Source organism: Lolium perenne, chromosome 1 (genome assembly GCF_019359855.2).
Source record: "Lolium perenne isolate Kyuss_39 chromosome 1, Kyuss_2.0, whole genome shotgun sequence".
NCBI classification, from domain to species: Eukaryota; Viridiplantae; Streptophyta; class Magnoliopsida; order Poales; family Poaceae; genus Lolium; species Lolium perenne.
The window spans coordinates 6,921,227-6,938,701 of NC_067244.2; the positions used below are offsets into that span (position 1 = coordinate 6,921,227).

General features: G+C 45.0%; 1 pseudogene; it reads left to right on the forward strand.

Annotated features, from left to right (window-relative positions):
- Window positions 1-17,475, forward strand: part of LOC127328427 (L-type lectin-domain containing receptor kinase IX.2-like) — a 28,577-nt pseudogene that overhangs the window by 43 nt on the left and 11,059 nt on the right.

Genomic DNA, 17,475 nt, shown 5'->3' on the forward strand with positions numbered 1-17,475 from the left:
TACCGCGCCCTGTCTATTGCAACAGACAAATTCTCTGACAAGAAGAAGATCGGGGCTGGTAGTTTCGGCGTGGTTTACCATGGGAGCCTCAAGAACTCAAAAGGAGAATCCAAGGACTTGGCTGTGAAGAAAATCAACAAGGACTCGGGAGGAGAATCCAAGGACTTCCTCGCGGAGCTGGGAGCCATTAGCCAAACACGCCACGGTAACGTGGTGAGGCTTGAAGGCTGGTGTTGCAGCATAAACAACTTTATGTTTTGGTGCTTTCACAGGCAGAACATCAAGCTCTTCCTTGTCTATGAATTGGTGCCTAATGGTGACCTGTACCAGCACCTGTATGAAAGGACAACTGTACTTCCATGGGCAATGAGGTATGACCAAATTTCACATAATTTGGTCAAATTTATTTTTCTGTAGAACTAAGTTTTTTTTTGGAAATCATGCAACCATACATGACATTTGCAGGTACAAAATAGTTCAGGGCTTATGTTCTGCTCTTCATTACCTCCACCACCAATGCGACCCATATATCTTGCATAGAGATATCAAACCAAGCAACATACTTCTTGATAATGAATTCAACGCCAAGTTGGGCGACTTCGGCCTGTCGAGGGTAGCCAAAGACAATCAACAGACATCAGTGCCGATGACGGTGGCTATCGGCACGGAGCGCTACATGGATCCTCTGTGCATGAAAGACGGAAAGGTCAACTTTCGCCGCAGCTCCGACGTATACAGCTTTGGGATCGTCCTGCTAGAGATAGCGCATGGAGGATACGCCCCGGTGGATGTCCGGAAGATGCACACAGATCAACCAGAATCATTCGTGGACGAGATTGCTGACGTGAAGCTTGCTGGCCAGTTTAACAAGACGCAGATGGAGCAGGTCATTCTCCTAGGCCTCCGGTGTTCTGAAGGGGATGAGAACCAACGGCCTACATTCAGAGGTGCAACGAATTTCCTGGATACTGGGGCGGAGTTGTGCCCTGCCACACCTACCCATGAATAAGAACCCCACTTTGCTGCTACCGCTTGTGCCTAGCAAACTATGCTGTCCTCTGCAACCTTGATTTTAAATTTTTAACAGACATTTATTCTTATTTCACATGTTTGCTTGTGTGCTTCTCACCGAGACTTGGTATCCTGGCTTTGGTCTAATTATTTTGGCCCCTCTAGTGTCTGTACTCTGTAATAATTAAGTACTCTTTGTTGTAGAGAACAGCATCATGAAGTGTCTCAGCAATTATTATTGTCACTAGTTTTTGCCTCGTTCATTGGTTTTAAATTGTGGGAGATCTTAAACTACCTTATGTCCAACCGTGTGTTGTTAGTACATTAAGATACTAGTCATTACCATTATGGTAGTATTATTAGTTAGACTCCTAGGGTATCATACAATTATCCCATCCTAATTATAACCGATGCAATTTGATTGCTCCATCTGTGCCGTGTTGTTTCCTTCTAAAACCCTGAACTTCTCTCATTGTATCAGAGGTAGCCAGCGATCGTCCATGGATCCTCTTCCCGCTAAGAGCAGCGCAACTTCCTCGCCACCCAAATATGGCACCTGTAGGGATGTAGAAGTGTGTAGAAGCGTGTGTGGGTGTAGTTATATGTAAATATAGTCTGTTAGAGGGAGGAAATGAAAATGAGACAAGACCAAACGGATAAAGGAAAATAATAAGAAGAGAGGTAGTGAACTCTACAGAACACGAATACGGCAATGTACTCTCGAATCCATAAATCACGGGAATTGCGTTATTGAATCTGATGTTCTTAATCACGTGAGACAACATGGTATCAGAGCATGCTGATCCGGAGTGTTACAAAATCGAGTCACATTGTTCTTTGTTGTGGCCGGGATTTGTCTTCCTGTTCCGCACCATCGTGTGGTTTGTGCCTTTGAGCTTCGATCCTGTCACCGCTTTCTGCTATGCGCTCTTTGAGCTGCATCGTTGCCATACTGTGTGGATTTGATCCGTCAAGGTGTTGCTTCCCTGTCTCTGCTGAATCAAGTTGTGCGCTCCCCACACTGTTGTGCCTTCGTCAGGCTAAAGCTGCCCTGCTGAATCTGCCGTTGATTGATCTGTGAAGTTGTGGGCTGATCCATCGTTTAAGGTGTTAACCTCCATGGAGGAGGAAAAAAAAAGCTTAAGTGTGGCTCGAACACTTCATATCATATTGTTTTGTGCGGTATCATGCTCTCAGGCATTTCATCGAGCACAAGGGAAAAGCAAACCAGCATACACCTCTCAAAACTAAGTGTGGCTCACACATAAGCTCGGGCAGGCACGGTGATATATATGAAAGCTTTAGTCTCGGTTTGTGTCTCCAACCGAAACTAAAGATGAACCTTTAGTCTCGGTTGGAGACATAAACTGGGAATAAAGGGGTTCGCGTCTACCGTAACCCCTTTAGTTCTGGTTAGTGTCTCTAGTCGGGACTAAAGGTTTCGTTTGACCTGGGACTATTGCTGGTCATGGCCCGTGCGGCATCCTAACCGTTGAAACCGGGACTATGCTCACATTAGTTCTGGTTCCAAACGTGTGTGGTGACCCTGCATACCACTGCATGTTGTAGTATGCCAGTCGTTGATATAACATTCACGAAGTACCATTCCGCAAATATTACATCCCTCAGAGTAGTACAACAGAACATAGCAGGTCCATAACTCATTCACTTATTATTACAATCATCATACACATGTCGTCTTGGAGCTCCTCTTGGGTCCTGAGAGGAATACTCCTGGATTCGAGGCGAACCCAACTTAGTTTACAATATAAAAGTCTCATTAAGTCATACATTTATTTCCTCGAGCAGCTAAATATTAAGAGTTCGTGCTGCTCGGTTACAACTACTACTAGGTTCTTTTAGGCTTGATCTCCACCGGAAGCCTCCCCGGTTTCGTAGACTATGAGATAGTCTACGCCTTCAACCCCTCCTGAGAGGTCTGGTTCCTCGTAGCCGATGATCTCGGCTCCTTCATTGTTGTTGTAGTCCTCCTCCAGATGATTCAGACAATCTAAGCATGGGATTTAAGAGTGGTATGAGTACGAGCGTACTCAACAAGTTCATTATAGATAAGAGGTATTTAATGCACTAGCTACGATATTAGACCAGAAAGTCTAATACCAATGCAAGTTTTGATAAACATTTCTTCAAGAGATTGCTTTTATTTCAAAGAGCTATGTCCGTCAGCCTTCACCGGTTTACTAGAACTTCATGGAGCTCCTTTCCGGCCGCGTTCGCAGTTCCTTATCCCGGAACAGGGAGTGACAGATCACAGTTCTTTACACTCTGCAGAGGTGTGTTGCTTTACCCATAAGAGATCTTAACCTTGGTGCCAACCGGGCAGCTTTCCCGTCCACACTTCCTTTGGTGTGAGGCCCGGTATAAGGTCTAGCCAATCATGTTCCTCCGCTACCTCGAACACCCACCCTTTGTTGCATGCCCCGACCCTGGGTCCACGCCGGTCCCATTATTCCTGTAGATTTCAAGGTGGACCCCGACCACGACGACAGTGCTGGGCTCTACCATACACTCCTACGCCGGTAGCTGCAACCATCATAGACCGCATTACCGTGGGGAATTAGAATGGGATCCCCACCCTCCGGTTGTTCCGCAAGACACAACTGCTACGGCAAGCAATGCTTTACCGTGGGGAATTAGAATGGGATCCCCACCCTCCGGTTGTTCCGCCAGACACAACTGCTACGGTAAGTGCATCCGTTGATGAACGAGAGGTGGAAACACTTTTGACTACTCCGTCCCACTCCGGATCTTATGGTTAACACGGGTATTACGGCACAAGAATCACTGGCGACATTTGTTGTTTAATCCTAGATGGATATAAACCCGTGCAATGGAACCTCCACCATATCAACACAATCCATGGTTCCATTGCCCACCACATAGTCATATTCATAGTTATGAAAGTAGTGGTTTTGATTTTTGTGCAATAGTGATAACCATAATACTTTGCAAGTAATTTGATAAAAATACTCAAATGACATGAGCAAGTGATGAACTTGCCTGAACACTGCAAAGTTTTGCAGTTGGAAGGTGTGGACTGACCCTTGTCCTCTGGTTCTGAAAAATAGCATCATTGTCCGATAAGGGCAATGGTTAAAGAAGCAATTATGCATGATTCCATTTTTAGGGTTTGTTCCCCCCTTCCGATGTCGTTATTATTTCATGTAAGAGGTTAATACTAAGAATAATTTAGGAATACTTGATTTGAAGTAATATACAACCTTGAAATGTTGTCCAGGTGTTTTTAAAGTCCAAATGCATTAATGGACTTATTTTTATTATTGAAAATTATATGTGTGATTTAAATGATTATTTAAATCTTCAAATGAAGACTTATTCTTATTTGTCTTCAAAAATCCTCTTCGATATTTTATTTGGATAGAGAATTTTATGCTGATTAATTTTCATATTTTTACTTATTTTTTTAGAGCTGTATTTTATTTTATAAAATTCTTGGAAATTCTCATTTAAATGGGTATTTTGGAAATGTCCAAAATACCCCTCGGGCCCACCTGTCAGGCGGCCGAGCTGGTTAGGTTGGACCAGCCCAGTGGGCTCGGTCCAACCGACCCAGTCGCTTCGTCGTCCTCACTCGCTCTCAAACCCTAATCCCCTACTCGCTCTGGCGACGCGCGCGTCGCCGCCCCCTTTGCCGAATTGTTCCGGCTGACTCCGGCCATCGCCGCCGCCGAGATGCGGCGCATCTGATCCGCCGTTTGACGGCGCTTCAGATCCACCGCGCCGATCTATGTTTCGCCGCTTCCTCGACGCGTCCCCATCGCCTCTGCTCGCCTGCCGTGGTGTGCTGCGGCGAGTTTGTCGCCGCCGACGCTCCTGGTGTCGAGGCCGTGTGCCTCGCCGTGGTGGTGCTGGCGTTGCGGCGAGGTGTGCCTGGCTAGGCTTGGCCTGGCGCCGCCGTTCGCCCGGCGTGTGCCGCCGTGCCGCCATGGTCAAGCTTCTCTCCGCTTCACCAGTAAGTTCTCATCTCCTCCGTCCTTCTCTGCTACTTGTTCTACTGCTTCTCCTTCCCTTCGTCTAGCTTGGCCACTGGCCTGCTTCTCCATGTGGAGATGCACGCTGTGCTGATGTGCTGTGCTAGCTGCTGCGCCTTGCTAGCCTACGCGTATGCTGCTGTGCTGTGTTGCTGTGCTGCTGCTGTGCATCTGCCATGATTCTAGCTTGCTGTGCTGTGCTTGCTCAATTGCTTACTGTTGCAATTCATGAACTATTGCTCATGAGCATGCTGTGGTGCTCTGTGTAATTTAGTGACTCCTGCTGATTCTCTGTATAATATTCCTCTCCTGTATATGCCATGGATTGCCTTTGGCTTGATCATTCTGTGATGATCCTTGCCTTTGGCAAGTGCCAGTGCTCCAGGTGTGCTATGATATGTGCTCTAATTCCTGGACATGCTCAATTGAGCCTAACTGTTGCATTATTAACTCCATCCCTTGATGGAGTGCTTCTGGATGCAATTATAATGCTCTATTCACTTATCTGTGATGCAATTGTTCAATCATATGGTTAATTTAATTATCTGGGCCTTGTGATGATACTATGCTTGGCTATAGTGATCAGTAGTAAAAGTAAGTGATGCTTTGATGATCAATTGATCATTACTTGCTTGTGAGCAAGTGTGTGCTCCTCTCTGTGACTCACTGGTGCTCACCAGTGCTGTTTGTGCTTCATACAGGCTTGGCCTGGTGTGTACTGTTGTTGGCTTAAGCAACTGCTGTTGCTTGAAGTGATCCATTGGATCACTGCAAAGCCCTGGTGCTTTGATTTATTTGTTTAGTTCACTTATCTGTATTTGCCTGAATTATACTGAAGTGGATAAGTGATGTGAGCTGCCTTGCAGTTGTGATCATCCAATTAATTGTGACAGGGCTAGATGGATGCCAACACTCAGTTGTGTACCCTAGACCTCTACTGAATCCAAATGGATAATGATGTGTAGGTTCTTGTGCTGGCTGTGGGTTGAGGTAGCCCTGGCAGCACTGTGATGCTGTCAAGGGTAGCTCCCTTCTTCTGTGGCTTGCTCTAGTTGGTAATTGCTTGCTGGATTTGAACAACTGCTCACTGGCTTGATCCAATACTGGACTTCCAGTGACTTTTGATGTTGAGAAATTATATAGACAAGGATTTGTCTATAGTCTGATGGCCTAGCTAGCTGTAGGTGCTTAGTGTGTGGGTTAGGCTAGCTATGAATTCATTCTTAGCTGGATTCCTTTAGTTATGCACTGATTTGCATAACCGATGTTCCCATAGGATGATTACCTAGTGGTCTTACCCATATTTGCTTGCACCAAATGGCTTTGTAGCCAGATGATGACACAAACAGGGTATTCTACCCTTCTGTGCTCCTGTGATGCATTGTATGCTTATTTATGAGCAAAACTTGGTTTTGCTCAGGTTGATTTGGTTTATACCTCACTCCAGCTCCTAGATTGTTTGTTGGTATAGAGGATTTCTTCAGAGTTGAGCTTGTGCTTGCCCTGCTCCTCCTTGCAATCTTGTGGTGCTTGATTCAGTGCTGTGGTGAGTTAGGCAGATTGAACAGCAGTGGCTGTTCTTGTGTTCTTGTGTTCTTGTGTTCTTGGTGACTTACCCAGTGGAGCCTGTCGATGGATATGGCTTAGGGTTTGCTTCTGAAAAGCTTATATTTGGTGCTCCCTTGCTCTCCCTGGTCGACAGCTTGGTCTGGCACACTTTGTGACTCACTGCTGATGTGTGTGTGTTGTGCTACATGCACACTCAGTGGCTTGGTGTTGAGCATGCACACATGCAGTGTGAGCTGCCTGTGTGTGTGTGTGTGTGCACCTGATCCTTTGAACTTGGCTTGGAGAGGATCAGCTCGGCAGAGCTGTGAGCATATCCTCTCTGTTGCCATTTTATTTCTAACCTGCCAAGTGGCAATGCCACTTGGCATAATTGTTGCTTTGCTTTGTTATGTGCAAGGAATCAAGATGATGATCAAATGAATATGAAGGTCATCAAATCCAAGATCAAGTGATGATGATCTTGTAGTATTTAGGATAGGATCCATCCTTGTACTTTTCTTTTTATTTACTTTTATTTTTCAATTTCTCCAATTCTTGTAATGTGTTGTAAAATTCATTTATTTCCATTATGAGTATTGTAAAGACAATGTATCTTGTGTGTTAATCAATAAAGCTCAAGGTTTTCTCTAATGAGCTTTGTCTTATTGTTTAAATTATTCATAATGTGTGTTATGTATTATTTACTTAATGAATTTCCTCACAATTCAAATATTTAGGGTAATTATTTAATATTTGAATTTGAAATTCAAATTCAACTTTGGTTTGAATTCAACCATGCCACTTAATTTAGAATTCAATCATGCAACTTAAGTTTGATGCAAACTCTCCCCTCTCTTCTCAAAACCCTAAACTAGTTAAGTGAGATGCAAGTTTGTCGCACTCTCGAAACCCTAACCCTGTAAGGTGTCGAGAGAGAAACTTGTTCCCCTTCGATGCAGTTTTTGTTTAAAAGCGCGAAATTTCCCCAGAATTTACCATGCAATGCACATCCCTTTCTAAAATCTACCCCTCGATCGTCTCTAAACCTGGGACATTACAGCCTTTCCCCCTTAAAGAAAACTTCGTCCCGAAGTTGTGGTTGTAATACCTGAAGAGTTCGGGGTATGTTTTCCTCAGGTCTTCCTCTTTTTCCCAGGTGGCTTCCCTCTCGGGGTGATGCTTCCATTGTATTTTGCAATACTTGATAGCTTTATTTTGGAGTTGTTTCCAGCTCTCCTCCAGAATCTTGGCTGGCTTCTCGATGTAAGTCAAGTCTGGTTGTAACTCGAGCTCCTCATGTGATACTGGTTCATCTGGGGTCTTTAAACATTTCCGGAGTTGTGACACATGGAATACATTGTGAACTTGAGCTAGCCTTCCCGGTAGATCCAATTCAAAGGCTAAACCTTGGTTCTGACTCAGTATCTTGAAAGGTCCTATATATCTAGGACTGAGCTTTCCTTTTACTCCAAACCTCTGGAGTCCTTTCATCGGGCTTACCTTAAGATATACCATGTCTCCAACTCGTGGCTCCCATGTCCTCCTCTTCTGATCGGCATAACTCTTTTGCCGACTTTGGGCTATCTTGAGCCTGTCTCTGATAATGTCAATGATTTGTTGTTTTTCCTTGACATAATCAGGGTTGAACTCTTTGCTTGCTCCGGCTTCATACCAACATATCGGTGATCTGCACTTCCTTCCATACAGAGCTTCGAATGGTGCCATCTTGATACTACTTTGATAGCTATTGTTGTATGAAAACTCTGCTAGTGGTAAGTGCTCCTCCCATGATCCTCCGAAGTCTACGGCACAAGCCCTAAGCATATCCTCTAAGATCTGGTTGGTTCTCTCGGTTTGTCCACCTGTCTGGGGATGATAAGCGGTACTATAGTCCAACTTGGATCCTAAAGCTTCGTGTAGTTGCTTCCAGAATGCTGATGTGAACACGGATCCTCGATCCGACACGATCTTCTTAGGCACTCCATGCTTACTCACGATCTCTTTGATGTAAAGATCGATGAGTTTCTCTCCTTTATCCTGCTGGTTTACCGCTAGGAAGTGTGCACTTTTCGTCAACCGGTCCACGATTACCCATATCATGTCCTTCTTTTTATTAGTCATGGGTAGTCCGGTGATGAAATCCATCCCTATCTCCTCCCATTTCCACTCTGGAATAGGTAAAGGTTGTAACTTTCCTGCCGGACTCTGGTGTTCAGCCTTCACTCTCTGGCAGGTATGGCATTCCGCCACATATTGTGCTATCTCTCTCTTCATGTTATTCCACCAGAATAGTTCCTTTAGATCCATGTACATCTTTGTACTTCCCGGATGTATGGAATATGGTGTTTGATGAGCTTCCCGGAGTATTACTTCCTTAATTTCAGCAATATCCGGAACGCAAATTCTTTTCTGGAACCATAAAGATCCAGATTCTCCGCGGTGAAATTCTGATGGTCTACCTTCATCTATTCTTCTCATCTCCTCAACGATAAATGGATCGTCCAGCTGACCCATCATTATCTCGTTCTTCAGGTTAACATTTAACTCATCGGCTACTTGCAACGCCGATAATCCTTCATGGGCTTCCTTCTCCCAAAGTTGTATTTGGGCTTGGCTTATTTCCTTCCTCAACTCCGGTGATATTTCTTGTTCCACTCCTCCGGTACTCTTCCTACTCAGGGCATCTGCTACGACATTGGCCTTCCCTGGAGTGTAATTGATAGTCAAATCATAATCCTTGATCAATTCTAGCCATCTTTTCTGCCTCATGTTGAGTTCCTTCTGGGTGAAGAAATATTTGAGGCTTTTATGGTCTGTATAGAGTTCACACTTAGCTCCATAGAGAAAATGCCTCCATGTTTTGAGTGCAAATACGACTGCTGCTAATTCCAAGTCATGTGTTGGATAGTTTACTTCATGAGGTCTGAGTTGCCTCGATCCATAAGATATCACTTTTCGATCTTGCATGAGTACGCAACCCAATCCATGTTTGGATGCGTCACAGTACACGGTGTAATCCATGCCAACTTCCGGAACTGCTAACACCGGTGCCGTGGTGAGTTTTTCTTTTCGAGTTTGAAAACTCTTCTCACACTCCTCTGACCACACGAATGGTGTGTTCTTCCTTAACAGCTTTGTCATTGGTCCGGCTATCTTAGAGAATCCTTCAATGAATCTCCGATAATATCCTGCCATTCCTAGGAATCCTCGGATTTCCTTGACAGTCTTGGGTGCTTCCCATTCTAGAACTGCTGCTACCTTACTCGGGTTAACAGCTATTCCATCTTTACTAATAACATGACCAAGGAATTCCACTTGATCTAGCCAAAATTCACACTTACTAAGTTTGGCATAGAGTTGATGTTCCCTTAGTGTTTGCAACACTAACCTCAAATGTTCGGCATGTTCGGCCTTGTTCTTGGAATATATCAAGATATCATCGATAAATACGATGACAAACTTGTCTAGATATGGCATGAAGATCTTATTCATGAGATTCATGAATATTGCTGGGGCATTGGTCAATCCAAAAGGTACTACAAGGTATTCATGGTGTCCATACCTTGAGACAAAGGCAGTTTTCGGAACGTCTTCCTTCTTGATCTTTATCTGGTGATAACCGGATCTTAGATCAATCTTGGAAAAGACTCCCGCGCCTCTCACTTGATCAAATAGATCTTGTATTCTTGGAAGTGGATACTTGTTCTTGATTGTTACATTGTTCAAATTCCTGTAGTCTCCGCACATTCTTCTTCCTCCATCTCTTTTATCCCCGAAGATCACAGGTGATCCCCATGGTGAAACACTCTCTTGAATGAATCCCTTTTGTTCCAAGTCATCCAGTTGCTCCTTAAGTTCTTTCAACTCCTTGGGCCCCATCTTATATGGTGCTTTGGCAATCGGAGCTGTTCCTGGGATTAGGTCGATGGTGAATTCTATCTCCCTATCTGGTGGCATACCAGGTAATTCCGCAGGAAACACATCCTGGAATTCATTTACTACAGGTATATCTTCTAACTTCATCTCCTTCATGCTGTTCAGCTGTAGCTCAACTTCAATTTGTGTATGTTTGTCGCCTTGGTAGATCATTCTACTTCCATCGGAGCTTTTCAAAGACACCGTCTTATTTACACAGTCGATCAATGCTCCATTAGCTTCTAACCAGTTCATACCAAGAATGACATCAATGTCCTTCATCGGTAAAATGAACAGGTCCGCGTCAAACGCGCACTTATTGATCATGATGACTTGTTTTTGTTTGGCATGGGTTACTACTATCGTTCCCCCCGCAGAAAGTATGGTTATGGGTGTATCTAACTTAGTGCAACTAATCCCATGTTTGGTGATGAATTGTTGAGAAATGAATGATGTAGTTGCACCAGTATCAAAAAGTACTTTGCCAGGATGAGTGAGTATCTGGAGCGTACCTATCACCGCCTGATCGGAGTTGACCACCTCCTCCAGACTGGTACAGTTCAGCTTGCCGAAGGGCTTCTTATTCTTCCAGTTCCCTCCGGTGTTTCCTCCTCGATTTCCTCCTCCTCCTGACTGACCTCCTCCACTATTTTTCTTGGGGCAGTCCTTCAGCATGTGCCCCTCCTGGCGACAACCAAAGCATATAATCTTTGGCTTCTTACAGTCCTTGGCAAAATGCCCTGTGAAACCACAGCTTCTGCAAACTATTTAATTTGCAGACTGGAACGCTTGGTTCTTCCTACTACCGTAGTAGTTGCTGTTGTTGTTGTTGTTGTTGTTGTTGTTGTTGTTGTTGTTGCTGTATCTGGGCTTGAAACTCAAGCTGGTATTAGGCTTGTTACTAACAAACCTCTTAGGCTCAAACTTGGCCTTTTTCCTTTTCTCCTCCTGCAGTTGTTTAAAATCATCTTCCAGAGTGATTGCAGCATCCACCAACTCTTGAAACTCCGTCGCTCTCATCATACGGAGCTGAACCTTGAACTGGGGACTTAACCCCCTCAGAAATCTCTTTTTCTTCTTGTCCTCGGTGTTGACTTCTTCAACAGTGTACCGGGACAGTTTAGAGAATTCCCTGACATAAGTCAGGATGGCTTTGTCCTTCTGCTCGAGACTTTCAAATTCTCGACGCTTCAATTCCACGATACTTTCAGGGACATTGGATTCCCTGAACTTCCTTGCAAATTCCTCCCAGGTAAATACCTTTCCAGCCGGATAAACGGCTACAATATTGTCCCACCATGATGCGGCAGGTCCACACAGCAGATGGGTAGCGTAACGGACCTTCTCTTGATCGTTACATCCAACAGTATTGAGCTTTCGCTCAGTATCCATAAGCCAATCTTCCGCGTCCATTGGCTCGGCCGCGTATGCGAAAGATATAGGCTTGGTGTTTTGGAAGTCTGCTAATGTGACTCCCGGGTTCTCAGGTCTCTCCACCCTGTTATGCTGCAGCAAATCTTGGAAGAATTTGTTCTGCTGCTCCAGTGTTACACGATGTCTCTCCTCTACCAGCTGCATGTACTGGATAAAATTTTGTTGCGTCATGGGTGGTGGTGGTGGTGGAAACTGATCTCTGGCTGCACCCTCAGCCTCTTCCTTTTGTTTTGCTTCGCGCTCCATGCGCTGTGCTTCGGTCTCGTCTCCTAACGTTCCCGACATACCCCCCTAGTTCTGAAACACAAGATGATACTCATAATTACTCCATGCGCAAGTTTTCTGAGCTCAACTTTGTGCACAGAACTAGTCACGCAATGGAAATCAAGAAGCAAATCCAAATCATACAAAACATATACCCTGTATATACATACTTAAGTGGTCTTATTACAATACTCAAGTCGATGTGAGTATGCAAACTCACTTATAGTATATGTACAAATTTATACAAATATTGCATACTATAATACACGTGGTACTTGTGTATTATAGCCACGCCTCCCTTGGTGGACTCTAGTCGATCTTCACTCCCGATACATCCCAGGCTTCCATCCGGTCGAACGTGTCGTCCTCCTGATAGACCCTGGAACATAAGGTCTCCCCGTTGGCTGGTAATCCGAATCCGATGATGATCCTAGGGAGAAATCAGTGTTCACAAACTGATCGTTAAGTGCATCATAGTCCACCCATCGGGTGTACTCCCCTGTAGCTCCACCATAGGTGTTACCAACACTCATACCCGACTCCACCTGTGTCGGATACCCTCCATCAACTCCTTCATTACTAGGATAACTCTGGTTCTGGGTTGTGGCGTCATCATTCATCTCCCCATCATAATACACAGAAGTACTATGAGTTCCAGTATCAGATCCCCAATGCCAACCCGTGGAATTCTCAATAGGAGTCTCGGAACGCTGGTTGTTTCCGGATTCCTCTCCGCCCTCGTATCCCCCATAGGAACTACCCAGATAGTTCCCAGGTGTAACAGGTGTAGGTTCACGCTCAAGTGGATCAATACTAATATAGTCACCAGCTGAGTAAACTGGTGTGTGCACCACATTCTCCATAGGTTCTTTCCCCCTACTCTCCTCCTTGGGCTCAGTAAATTCCTCTAGCATCGTATCAATTGCTCCTATCAGATGATGGTTCAACTGAAAGAGTAATGATATGAAGTTGCGACTATTATCCATATATTTTGCCGCTGCTATTGGTTTGCGTTTGGCATATTTGTAGTGGTTAAGCATGGGATCTTCTTCCTCCTGATTATGAGGAATATGGGAGAATTCGGAACCCATAAGCTCTTTCGTCTTATGTTCCCGGATGTCGGTTATGGCTCTCATAACAGCTATATGGTAGGCTGTGTTGATTGTCCTAGCTTCCCCTGCTGGCATGACTACGCTCATTCCCAAAGATTCGGGAAGTCGCAGTCCTACTCTGCACTTGGCCAATACAGTACCATCATAGTACATGTATTTCTTTACTTGGATTTGGGGATCGCACCCAAATTCAAGTAACATGGCTCGTAGGATATCTGCAAGTCCTCCTTGGTATTCTCTTAGTGTGGAATCCATCACTTTCACGTTTCGTCCGGAACGTGAACTTGCCATGTTGGCTGTAGAAATAGAAAGATTATAAGATTAGTAATAATGCATCATAATAGAGATAATAAAGAATTATCGCACTAAAAGGTATGATTGTTGTATTCTCAATTGAATATACACCATATTGTTAGAGAATTCTTTACTAGTCCTATTTGACTCCTAACGTTTGGTCCCATTTACTAGGTTCCAACCTAAGGTCAAAGCTTTTGCTCTGATACCAACTGTGGTGACCCTGCATACCACTGCATGTTGTAGTATGCCAGTCGTTGATATAACATTCACGAAGTACCATTCCGCAAATATTACATCCCTCAGAGTAGTACAACAGAACATAGCAGGTCCATAACTCATTCACTTATTATTACAATCATCATACACATGTCGTCTTGGAGCTCCTCTTGGGTCCTGAGAGGAATACTCCTGGATTCGAGGCGAACCCAACTTAGTTTACAATATAAAAGTCTCATTAAGTCATACATTTATTTCCTCGAGCAGCTAAATATTAAGAGTTCGTGTTGCTCGGTTACAACTACTACTAGGTTCTTTTAGGCTTGATCTCCCCCGGAAGCCTCCCCGGTTCCGTAGACTATGAGATAGTCTACGCCTTCAACACCTCCTGAGAGGTCTGGTTCCTCGTAGCCGATGATCTCGGCACCTTCATTGTTGTTGTAGTCCTCCTCCAGATGATTCAGACAATCTAAGCATGGGATTTAAGAGTGGTATGAGTACGAGCGTACTCAACAAGTTCATTATAGATAAGAGGTGTTTAATGCACTAGCTACGATATTAGACCAGAAAGTCTAATACCAATGCAAGTTTTGATAAACATTTCTTCAAGAGATTGCTTTTATTTCAAAGAGCTATGTCCGTCAGCCTTCACCGGTTTACTAGAACTTCATGGAGCTCCTTTCCGGCCGCGTTCGCAGTTCCTTATCCCGGAACAGGGAGTGACATGTCACAGTTCTTTACACTCTGCAGAGGTGTGCTGCTTTACCCATAAGAGATCTTAAACTTGGTGCCAACCGGGCAGCTTTCCCGTCCACACTTCCTTTGGTGTGAGGCCCGGTATAAGGTCTAGCCAATCATGTTCCTCCGCTACCTCGAACACCCACCCTTTGTTGCATGCCCCGACCCTGGGTCCACGCCGGTCCCATTATTCCTGTAGATTTCAAGGTGGACCCCGACCACGACGACAGTGCTGGGCTCTACCATACACTCCTACGCCGGTAGCTGCAACCCATCATAGACCGCATTACCGTGGGGAATTAGAATGGGATCCCCACCCTCCGGTTGTACCGCAAGACACAACTGCTACGGCAAGCAATGCTTTACCGTGGGGAATTAGAATGGGATCCCCACCCTCCGGTTGTTCCGCCAGACACAACTGCTACGGTAAGCGCATCCGTTGATGAACGAGAGGTGGAAACACTTTTGACTACTCCGTCCCACTCCGGATCTTATGGTTAACACGGGTATTACGGCACAAGAATCATCATGACATTTGTTGTTTAATCCTAGATGGATATAAACCCGTGCAATGGAACCTCCACCATATCAACACAATCCATGGTTCCATTGCCCACCACATAGTCATATTCATAGTTATGAAAGTAGTGGTTTTGATTTTTGTGCAATAGTGATAACCATAATACTTTGCAAGTAATTTGATAAAAATACTCAAATGACATGAGCAAGTGATGAACTTGCCTGAACACTGCAAAGTTTTGCAGTTGGAAGGTGTGGACTGACCCTTGTCCTCTGGTTCTGAAAAATAGCATCATTGTCCGATAAGGGCAATGGTTAAAGAAGCAATTATGCATGATTCCATTTTTAGGGTTTGTTCCCCCCTTTCGATGTCGTTATTATTTCATGTAAGAGGTTAATACTAAGAATAATTTGGGAATACTTGATTTGAAGTAATATACAACCTTGAAATGTTGTCCAGGTGTTTTTAAAGTCCAAATGCATTAATGGACTTATTTTTATTATTGAAAATTATATGTGTGATTTAAATGATTATTTAAATCTTCAAATGAAGACTTATTCTTATTTGTCTTCAAAAATCCTCTTTGATATTTTATTTGGATAGAGAATTTTATGCTGATTAATTTTCATATTTTTACTTATTTTTTAGAGCTGTATTTTATTTTATAAAATTCTTGGAAATTCTCATTTAAATGGGTATTTTGGAAATGTCCAAAATACCCCTCGGGCCCACCTATCAGGCGGCCGAGCTGGTTAGGTTGGACCAGCCCAGTGGGCTCGGTCCAACCGACCCAGTCGCTTCGTCGTCCTCACTCGCTCTCAAACCCTAATCCCCTACTTGCTCTGGCGATGCGCGCATCGCCGCCCCCTTTGCCGAATTGTTCCGGCTGACTCTGGCTATCGCCGCCGCCGAGATGCGGCGCATCTGATCCGCCGTTCGACGGCGCTTCAGATCCACCGCGCCGATCTTTGTTTCGCCACTTCCTCGACGCGTCCCCATCGCCTCTGCTCGCCTGCCGTGGTGTGCTGCGGCGAGTTTGTCGCCGCCGACGCTCCTGGTGTCGAGGCCGTGTGCCTCGCCGTGGTGGTGCTGGCGTTGCGGCGAGGTGTGCCTGGCTAGGCTTGGCCTGGCGCCGCCGTTCGCCCGGCGTGTGCCGCCGTGCCGCCATGGTCAAGCTTCTCTCCGCTTCACCAGTAAGTTCTCATCTCCTCCGTCCTTCTCTGCTACTTGTTCTACTGCTTCTCCTTCCCTTCGTCTAGCTTGGCCACTGGCCTGCTTCTCCATGTGGAGATGCACGCTGTGCCGATGTGATGTGCTAGCTGCTGCGCCTTGCTAGCCTACGCGTATGCTGCTGTGCTGTGTTGCTGTGCTGCTGCTGTGCATCTGCCATGATTCTAGCTTGCTGTGCTGTGCTGTGCTTGCTCAATTGCTTACTGTTGCAATTCATGAACTATTGCTCATGAGCATGCTGTGGTGCTCTGTGTAATTTAGTGACTCCTGCTGATTCTCTGTATAATATTCCTCTCCTGTATATGCCATGGATTGCCTTTGGCTTGATCATTCTGTGATGATCCTTGCCTTTGGCAAGTGCCAGTGCTCCAGGTGTGCTATGATGTGTGCTCTAATTCCTGGACCTGCTATGTTCTGTTGTACTACTCTGAGGGATGTAATATTTGAGGAATGGTACTTCGTGAATGTTATATCAACGACTGGCATACTACAACATGCAGTGGTATGCAGGGTCACCACAACGCGGCTGAGACTATTGCCTCCGGGCAGCTCCGAACAAAAGACTCATTTTCTGCTACTGCCTAATGCCGTTTGGAGGGCTTTGGGAGGGAGAGAGGGCAAGTGGAGATGCTCTTAGATCCCCTAGAGGCCGTCTTTTATGTTAGGGAGAAGTGGACATTAGCCGGCGGTGGTTGAGATAGCTTGGTCCCTGGTCCGTGCATGGCCTCGGGTGGAAAATTCCTCCCCGGGAGCTGAGCTGTTGGGGTCTTTTATGTATTGTATGGCTGGCAGCACCGTGCTGTGCTTCACACCAAGTCTTGCTCTGCAAATGACGATGGAAGCAACATGCATATTAACCATCCGTCCTGCCAGCTGATCTAATGGCCAGATCCGTCCTGCCTGCTGATATAATAGGTCAAGATCCTTTGCTATAGCAATAGGCAAGCGCGGCAATAGTACTATTTTTTTATCTTCATCGCCTAACCAATTTGCCATATTTTGCAGCAGTACTAATTTGTCTCAACGCTGAACTCATGACATGAAGAAGACGAGATAACATCATCACCGAGTAAATTGCCCACGTGTCTTACGTAACCGATGATCCGAGCGAGTTACTACCCACCTTAGCAACTAGTAGTAAGTTTCAGCCTAAAAAATCCGCTTTATAACTATGATC